The 9,628-nt window shown below is 39.4% G+C and overlaps 1 long non-coding RNA gene across 1 annotated transcript in view; it reads right to left on the bottom strand.

Annotated features, from left to right (window-relative positions):
* Positions 1-5,036: 5,036 nt before the first annotated feature.
* LOC111819327 (uncharacterized) overlaps positions 5,037-9,628 on the bottom strand; it is a 7,558-nt gene continuing 2,966 nt past the window's right edge. The window contains exons 2-3 of the long non-coding RNA XR_002823023.1: positions 7,992-8,106; positions 5,037-5,306 (exon numbers count right to left, since the gene is read on the bottom strand). This is a non-coding gene — a long non-coding RNA (uncharacterized LOC111819327). The remainder of the gene's footprint in view (positions 5,307-7,991; positions 8,107-9,628) is intronic.

Raw genomic sequence — 9,628 nt, 5'->3', positions numbered from 1 at the left:
CAATTCTGACTTCCATTGCCTCAATTCTGCTCCTCTGACTTTCTGTTAAGTTGTCTAATTCTCAAATTTTATTGTTCACCCTCTGGATTTCTGATTGCTATCTCTCTATGGATTCTTGCAGGCTGTTAAATTTGTCATTATGCTCTTCTCTAATTTTTTTTAATTTCCTCTATTGCATGTTCTGCATTTTTATTAATTTCCTGAAGAGTTCTGTGTATTAATCTTTTGTATTCTGCCTCCGGTAATTCCAAGAACTTTTCCTCCTCTGGAAAATTTCTAGATTCTTTATTTTGGTAACTTGCTGACGTCATCATGGATTACCTCTTTATGTGATTTGATATTGACTGTTGTCTCCGAGCCATCAATAAGTTATTATATTTATTTATTTTATGTTTTCTTACTGTGTCCTATTCTTGCTTTGTTTTGATATGCCCAAGTAGGCTGCTTGTTTAAGCTAGTTTGATTATTGGCAACTTAGAAGCTCTAATGTCCTGTCACCAGGCGGTTAGATCTGTTACTAGGTATGTGAGCTCAGGAGTCTGCCCACTCCTCCTGTATGGATTCAGCTCAGGTGCCCAGGTAGATAGCCACCAAGTGTGTGGTGTAGCCTCTCACTTACAGTCCTAGACAGGTGTGGGTGATTGGTGTAGGCACAGGCATCTGGCTGCAGCAGGAAGACACACTCTGAGCTAGGCAGGGGGCCAACGGCCTCCCACAAGTGTCCAGGAGGGAGGCATATCCCTGTTCCCTAGAGCGTGTAGGTGCGTGGGCTTTGCAGCCAGACTATGAGCAGCTAATGTTGTTGGCTGTAAGGACTGGGGGCACCTCTTATTCATGGGCCCCTATCGCAGGCATCCGTGGAGCCACCAGTCCTCGGGCCCCTGAAGTGGGTAGGTGAAGACCTGCTTAATGGGCAGAGCAGTGTCAAATGTCAAGAATCTGCCACTTCACAGCTGAAACAGTTGAAGTTAGAGTTCTGCTGTATACCCTGTTGTACTGCTGTATTGAGGGCCTGTGCTGTTGAGATGGGCCCACACAAGTCTATGCAGGGGGAAAGACACTCAAAGTCCGTGGATGCCTTATGCCTGTGCCTAGGCAAAGGAGCTGTGCCTACCCTGGCTTCCTGGCTTATGGGAGCCAGAAGCTTATTTTTTCCCATTTGTTAATTTGTTCACTCTCCAAGGCAGGGAGAATGGCTTCTGGCGTGTTATGGATCCTACATCTAGCTCAGGGAACTTGGCGATTGCTGAAGCTGGTCTGGGACCCAGTGCAGAGCAGGGAATGGGGAGGTAAATGGGAGAGAGGGTTTTCCATAAGGGGCAAGTTTTTGATCCGCATGGTATGCTGTATGCAAGTCCTTATCTTTCTTTGATGAGGGCTGCTTCTCACTGGTTCTGGGTGGCTGTGTAGACTCTCTGACATTTGGTCTCTCCCAGTGGGGAAAATACACCTCCCAAGCGCCGCCGCTTGCCTGCCTCACTGCTCGCCCATGAGCTGCTCAGGCCTGAAGGGCTCAGGCTCTCACCATGTCAGGTCTGGCAACTCCTAGCTGCTTCTGAAATGTTTATCCCTCCCCCTGCCACTCAGTCTAGTTCCTCAACTCTGCCTTTGATGTTCAAGGCTCCCAGATTGCCATATATAATCGAATCACTTGTTTTTTTCGGGTCTTTGTCATAAGAGGGTCCACCGGAATTGTCTGACCACTCCACCATCTTGGCCCCGTTTCCTGTGTCAAGAGTGACATTCTTTAGTAGACAAGAGGAGAAGGAACCTACTCGAGGGATGGGCTTTAAAATGGGTATGAATAGTTCATCTATAGAAGGGTTTCACAACTTTGGGACTATTGACATTTTAGACTGGATAATCCTTTAATGTGGGGGCTGTGCTGTGCATTGTATGATGTTTAGCAGCATCCTTGGCCTCTATCCACTAGCTTCCAGTAGCACCCCTCTTCTCAGTTATGACAATCAAAATCTCTCTATTGTTGTTAGGTGACTTCAAGTCAGTTTGGACACGGAACAACGTTATGGACAACAGAATGAAACATTACTCAGTCCTGCGCCATCCTCACAATTGTTGCTATGTTTGAGCATATTGTTGCAGCCACTGTGTCAATCCATCTAGTTGGGGGTTTTCCTCTTTTTCACTGACCCTCTCCTTTATCAAGAATTATGTCCTTCTCTAATGACTGGTCCTTTCTGATAACGTGTCAAAAGTACATAAGATGAAGTCTCACCATCCTGCCTTCTAAGAAGCATTCTGGCTGTACTTCTTCCAAGACAGATTTGTTCATTCTTCTGGCAGTCTATGGTGTATATACAATATTCTTCACCAACACCATAGTTGAAATGCATCAATTCTTCGGTCTTCTTTATTCATTGTCTAGCTTTCCCATGCATATGACATGATTGAGAATACCATGGCTTGGGTCAGGCAAACACTAGTCTCAAAGTGACATCCTTGTTTTTTTTTTAACACTTTAAAGAAGTCTTTTGCAGCAGATTTACCCAGTGTTATTTTGATTGCTGCTTCCATGGTCATTGATTGTGGATCCAGGTAAAATGAAATCCTTGAAAACATCAATATTCTCTTCATTTATCATGATGTCAGAATAAGGCCAGGGGCTGACTGCAGAACAGACCATCAATTGCTCATATGCAAGTTCAAGTTGAAGCTGAAGAGAATTAAAACAAGTCCTTGAGAGCCAAAGTATGACTTTGAGTATATCTCATCTGAATTTAGAGACCATCTCAAGAATAAACTTGACACTTTGAATACTGACGACTGAAGATCAGGTGAGTTATGGGATGACGTAAGGGACATCATACATGAAGAAAACAAAAAGTCATTAAAAAACAGGAAAGAAAGAAGAGACCAAAATGGATATCAGAAGAGACTCTGAAACTTGCTCTTGAACACAGAGTAGCTAAAGTCATGGAAGAAATGATGAAGTAAAAGAGCTGAACAGAAAATTTCAAAGGGCACTTCAAGAAGACAAAATAAAGTATTGTAATGAAATATGCAAAGAACTGGAGTTAGTAAACAAAAAGGGAAGAACAAGCTGGGCATTTCTCAAGATGAAAGAACTGAAGAAAAAATTCAAGCCTCGAGTTGCAATATTGAAGGATTCTATGGGCAAAATTTTGAATGACCCCGGAAGCATCAAAAGAAGAGGGAAAGAATATGCAGCGTCACTGCACCAAAAGAATCGGTCGATGTTCAACCACTTCAGGAAGGAGTACATGATAAGAACCCATGGTATTGATGGAAGAAGTCCAAGCTGCACTGAAGACATTGGTCAAAAACAACGCTTCAGGAATTGAGGGAATAAAAATTTCAGCAAATGGATGCAATGCTTAAGGCCCTCACTTGTCTACGACAAGAAATTTGGAGGGCAAGGTACCTGCACAATTGACTTAAGGAGATCCATAATTGTGCCCATTCCAAAGAAAGGTGATCCAACAGAATGTGGAAATTATTGAACAATATCATTAATAGCACATGCAAGTAAAATTTTGCTGAAGATAATTCTAAAACTGTTGCAGCAATATAATGAACAAGAAACTGCCAGAAGTTCAAGCTGGATTCAGAAGAGGACGCAGAATGATGGATACCATTGTTGATGTGAGATGGATCTTCGCTGAAAGCAGAATATACCAAAAAGATGTTTACCTGTTGTTTTATTGACTATGCAAAGGCATTTGACTATGTGGATCAGATCAAATTGTGGATAACATTGTGAAGAATGGGTATTCCAGACACTTAATTGTGTTCATGTGGAACATGTACGTAGACCAAGAGGCAGTTATTATAACAGAACAAGGGGATACTGAATGGTTTAAAATCAGGAAAGGTGCGGGGTGGGATTGTATTCTTTCATGATACTTTTTCAATCTGTATGCTGAGCAAATAATTCGTGCAGCTAGAGTATATGAAGAAGAACATGGCATTAAGACTGGAAGAAGACTCATTAACAACCTGCAATATGCAGATGACACAACCTTGCTTGCTGAAAAAGAAGAAGACTTGAAGCATTTACCGATGAAGATGAAAGACTACAGCCTTCAGTCTTTTTCTTCTCAACATGAATAAAAACAAAAATCCTCATAACTGGACCAATAAGTAACATCATAATAAATGGAGAAAAGATTGAAATTGTCATCGAGGCTTTCATTTTAGTTGGATCCGCAATCAACACCGATGGAAGCAGTAGTCAAGAATTCAAACGGAAGTATTGCATTGGGCAAATCTGCTGCAAAAGACCTCTTTAAAGTGTTAAAAAGCAAAGATGTCACCTTTAGTACTAAGGTGCACCTGACTCAAGCCATTGTATTTTTAATCTCCTCGTATGCATGTATGCAAAAGCTGGACTGTGAGAAAATAAAGTTCTGTTCTTTAAAGCAACCTACTTTGTGGAATTTTGTTATGGCAGCCACAGGAAACTCAGACGACCTATAAGGTAGATAATTTACCATCAATAAACGAAACGGACTTCGAAGTGTAGGAGGAGAACTAAGAGGAATTAGGGAGAGTTCCATCAATGGAAAATGTTGCGCATGGGTCACATAGGATCAGAAATGTGAAAAAAAGTGTTACATCACTCATTTATTCTTCAATATATAACCCAAATTGAGCCATACTGAATTTGATAATTGAATTTTGATTACTGGCTCTGATTCCTCATATTCAAAAGGAAAAGAAAATAACACCACAACAAACCCTCAGTCGTGCAGTATGGAAGCAGGGCATAGTGTGTTGTTTGCATAGAGTCTTGCTTTCTCAGCATTAACAGTAATTATAGATAACATGAAAAGGAGCAAAAGTGTTGGCTAAATGTCCCATAATTGTCATGGAATAGTCATCCGTAGTCTTTTTTTTTTTTTCCCTTAAAGTTGTTAGATGAGAGCGAGATAGTTGCCTATGAACCAAGGTCTCTGGCTGAGAAATCAAATTGTGAGATTATGAGACCGACCCTTGAAGTTAACTAATGACACGAAGCCATTTTAATGAGAGTAAAGAAGCACAAAGAATCTTGTTAGTAAAATCTTTCATTTGGTTTATATTCAAATGTAATCTTCAAAATTTATAAGGCAGAAAATCTGAGAGCGTGAAAGTGAGGGAAAACTAAGGTGAACCATTTAGCGAAATTAAGGGAGAGTGTTCATTTAAAATGAGTAAAAATTTGATTTTTTCCCCATCAGTTGTGATGAAACTTGTTCATCATATTTCAAGTTGCAAAAGGTAGAGAAGTGCTCAAGCTGAAGAGGTGGCTGCTGATTTTAGTTGCTTCAGTAAGAGCTTTCTACCTGTAAGGGACAACACAAAGCATAGGTATGAATTTTATCAATATACATTTTTTAGTTTATAAACTTAATTTCAGAAGCATTTTAGAGTTACAGAAAAGATGCAAAGATAGCACAGAGTTCTCACATAGCCTGCTCCTGGTCTCCCCTATGGTTAATGTCACACTAATGAACCAATGTTGATACATTATTACTAATTAAAGTCCATACTTTATACAGATTTCTTAAGTTTTTAACGAATGTCCTTTATCTGTTCCAGGATCCATCCAGGATACCACATTACATTTAGTTGTCTATTTCCTTACGTCCTAAGAAACTGGGACGATTTCTCAGGCTTTCCTTGTTTTTAATGCCTGTCAAGTTTTGAGGAGTGCTGGTGAGGCATTTTGTAGAGTATACCTCACTTGGGGTTTGTGTGATGTTTTTCTCATGGTTAGACTGGAATTAGTGGGTTTTTTTTGCAGGAATACCACAGAGGTAAAGTGCCATTCTCATCACATCATCTCAAGGGTATGTAGTAACAACATGAGTTATCATGGATGATGTCAACTCTGATCACCAGGCTGAGGTAGTTTTGTCAGGTTTCTCCACTGTAAAGTCACCCTTTTCCCCCCTTTCCCTCCTGTACTCTTGGGAAGGAAGTCACTATGCACAACACACACTTAAGCAGTGAGAATTCATGTTCCTACTCCTTGAGGGCAGAGTATCTCCATAAATTATTTGAAATTTTCCCGTATGAGAGATGTGTCTATTCTCCTCATTTATTTATTTCATCATTTATTTATGTCAGTAAGGACTCAAGGATATTTATTTCATGCTTTGGGTTATAATTCAATACTACTTTACTTTGTTGCTCAAATTGTTCGAGTTTGGGTTATTGGGAATTTTTTCAGGTGGCTCCTGTGTCCCTTTGTTGTACTCTATTTTTAACATAAATCACGTTGTTACTCTTTGTTCTTTGTCTTTTGATTCTCCCATTCCAGATATTTGTATATTTAAAGTTTTATTGCCAGTAAATAATGTAGGGCCCAGCTGATGAGAGAAGTCAGGACTACCAGGACATTTTACATCAAACCTGTTAAAAGATTTAGTGCGAAAATTTCCCTGAGGTTAAAAAAAAATCAGATGTCAGGACTCATTATTACGTAAGTATGGGAAGATATTTTATCCATATCCTTTCATGTATTTATTTAAATAAGAATTATTGTAGCAATTGAACTCCACATCTTTGTTTCTGGCCTCACCCGGTTCAGACTGTGCTAGATACCGTTATCAGATTAATTTTTCTAAAGCGTAGCTCTATCCATGTTTCTCCCTTACTTAAAGCCTTCAGTAACTTCCCATTGCTTACCAAATAATTAGCCTATTATTCACCACATTGCATGCCAAGGCCCCAATTCAGTTTTTAAAAATTTTTGTTTCTCATTATTTTCCTGCTTCAGCCGTATGTTCCATCCATGTTGGACCTAAGCTCATAAAAATGTTTTTATTTTTCCTTTCTTTCGTATTTTCTCTACGATTTCCCTAGTGTTCCTGATTAGAAGCAACTTTCCATTTCTATTAATTAAAATCACATCGTGTGCCAGAGCTCTTCTGTTTGCCTCATCTGACCCACTTCCAGCCTTGTCCACTCTCCTCTCTGTCCTAGGAGGAGGCTGGCCTGTGATCTGTAGCAATGCTTCACTGCCTTCTGCCTTCCTGGTGGATTTGGCCAATGGGAAGCCCAGCAGAGAGTGAGGTCAGGTAATTTTTTCCCTGTAGCTCCTTTTATGAGGTCGCCTCAGGCTGCCTATGTCTCTCTACTGAAAGGTTACTGCTCTTTTCAGGGAAAACTTCTTTACATAACACTTCCTTTGAGGTTTTGGAAACTGCTCCCTCCTTCCATCCCTCTGGCTTTAGGGGTGGTAACTGCTTTGCTGTTCCTAGCCAAGTTACTGCACGAGCCCTTGTCATATCCCTTCACCTACCACCCACACCTTTGTAAGTAAAGCAGAACCAAATCCATTGCTGTTGAGTTGATTGCGACTCATAGCGATCCTATAGGACAGACTAGAACTGCCTCATAGGGTTTTCAATTTGTGGCTGGTGGATTCAAACTGCCGACCTTTTGGTTAGCAGCCAAATACTTAACCACTGTGCCACCAGGGCCCCATTTTTGTAAGTAGTCTCTATTAAATCCTTGAATTATCATAATTTGAGTATGACTTATTTCCTGTTGAGGTCCTGATACACATCTCTTCTTTAGAATTGAAAATAACTTTTTTTTCAAGTAATTTTCACTTAAGCATTTCAAAGGATGCAGATTTTCCTCCTCTGAACATAACATAGTATTGTGTCTAAAGGCATTAGTCAGGCTGTGTACTTTATTAGGGACTTGTCCAATCCTCTGTTTGAGTTTAAGGACTTTAAGGGCCAGGAGATCAGGTTACTTATTTTCGTTCCTCACAACAGCTAGCAATGTCTTGTCTAGTACTACATATTTAGTACATTATTTGCTAAATAAATAAAAAAAGATTATTTTTTTACTTATCTTTCAAGAGTTATTATTGTTAACCTATACTGAGCCCTCACTCACTCAAGGAATTGTTATTACTGAGTTGTTATCCAAAACAATGAATAATTTACAAAGTGCATAATTACATTTCTAAATAGCTACAGATTCTGGGAAGAATGTTTGCATTGATTCACCATTAGCTTTTCAGAAAGCATGCATGGCTCTCCTTCTGTTGATGTCTCTCTTGAGTTGGCAAAGAGTACATAAAGGACAGCAGCTGGTTGCCAAACAGTCATCACAGATGGATCCCTGTTTAAAAATATAAAAGAAATAGAATTGTTAAATCCATCTATTTAGAATTTAAGACTTGTGTATTTTCAAACGTCTTGAAGAGAAGCAGAAGGCACTGATCCTTGGGATTCAGAGTTCAGGCGTTTACATTTAGGAAAACATTAATTGATTTTTCCATATAACTATTGCCTTTTTTTGTGATGTAAAATGTTTTTCTATAATTTATAATGTGAAGAATATATAAAAATATTCAACCAAACTCTCAGTCAAGCATAAGAGTAGAATAAAGAGTTTCAGGAACTAAAGTCTCAAAATTCTTTTCTCCCATATAGCCTCCCTGTGCTCCACCAAAATGAGGGAGTAAACCAAGAAAGAGAAAGATATGGGCTATAAGAAACAGGAATCTAACACAGAAGAGAGGCCAATGGAATCCCCAGGGCGATGGTGAAGGGAGATCCCAGGATAAGAGCTGAGCATCAGGAGTATTTCAAAGGGTAGCAGGTCAGGAAGTTCAGTGAGAAATTTCATCAAGAAGATGAAAGTGATAGAATATTTGATGCAGTGAATGGGTTGGGAAGAGATTTAGTGTTGACTTACAAGTAAATGGAAAATTACTAATGAAAAAGCCAACGATTATTAACACCAAGAAAGAAAATTTAGCAGAACATTATGCTGAGTGAAATAAGTCAGACTCAAAAGGACAACTACTATATGATCCCACATATATGAAATATCTAGAACAGGCAAATGCTTAGAGGCAAAAGTTTATTAGTGGTTACCAGGGGCTAGGTGGGTGGGGGATGGGGAGTTACTGCTGAAGGGGCACTGAGTTTCTCTTTGGGATGACGAAAATCTTGGAAATGGATAGTGGTGATGGCTGCACAACATGGTGAATGTAATTAGTGTCACTGAATCGTACACTTAAAAATGGTTAAGATGGCAAATTTTTTGTTATATGTATTTTACCACAATAAAATAAAAAACAAGAAAAAACAAAGCTTAGTGGAAAAGGCAATCATAGTTGACTACACGACTCTACTCTGAACAGCAAACATAGGTTTCATAATGTAAACACTGAATGTAGATTTGACCAAAATTACATATAACTATATTGGAAGGAGAGGGGAGGGAAAGCAAGCCTGTGTGTGGTGGGGGCAGGGGGATAAGGCAGGACTAGATCTTCATCTTCCCTAGTGGGAGGGCAATAGGTGATGCCTCAAACTGAAAAGTCAAGAGGTAGCAATACAAGGCTGTGATTTGGAGACATGGCAGAAAACACCCAAAGAATCAGCTAAGAGGGACTAGGGGAGAGAAGTTTGGGAACCACTGTTTTTCCTAAGAAGCCTTGTGAAATTAGAAAATTTAAGAAATTACTTGCTTCCGGAGCTTTGATTAAAAACAAACAAACAAAAACAACAGAGAATATATACATAGACTTTTAATTTAATATGATGGCTTTACCCCATGCTTTTATCTCCTGTCCACCAATAAAATAACGAGAAATATGAACTATGACAAGAAGAAAAAAATTAAAGCTGCA

The sequence above is a fragment of the Trichechus manatus genome, unplaced genomic scaffold (assembly GCF_000243295.1).
Source record: "Trichechus manatus latirostris isolate Lorelei unplaced genomic scaffold, TriManLat1.0 scaffold00374, whole genome shotgun sequence".
In the NCBI taxonomy this organism is placed as follows: domain Eukaryota; kingdom Metazoa; phylum Chordata; class Mammalia; order Sirenia; family Trichechidae; genus Trichechus; species Trichechus manatus.
Note: the sequence above shows the minus strand (reverse complement) of the source record. Positions and strands in the feature narration are given on the sequence as shown.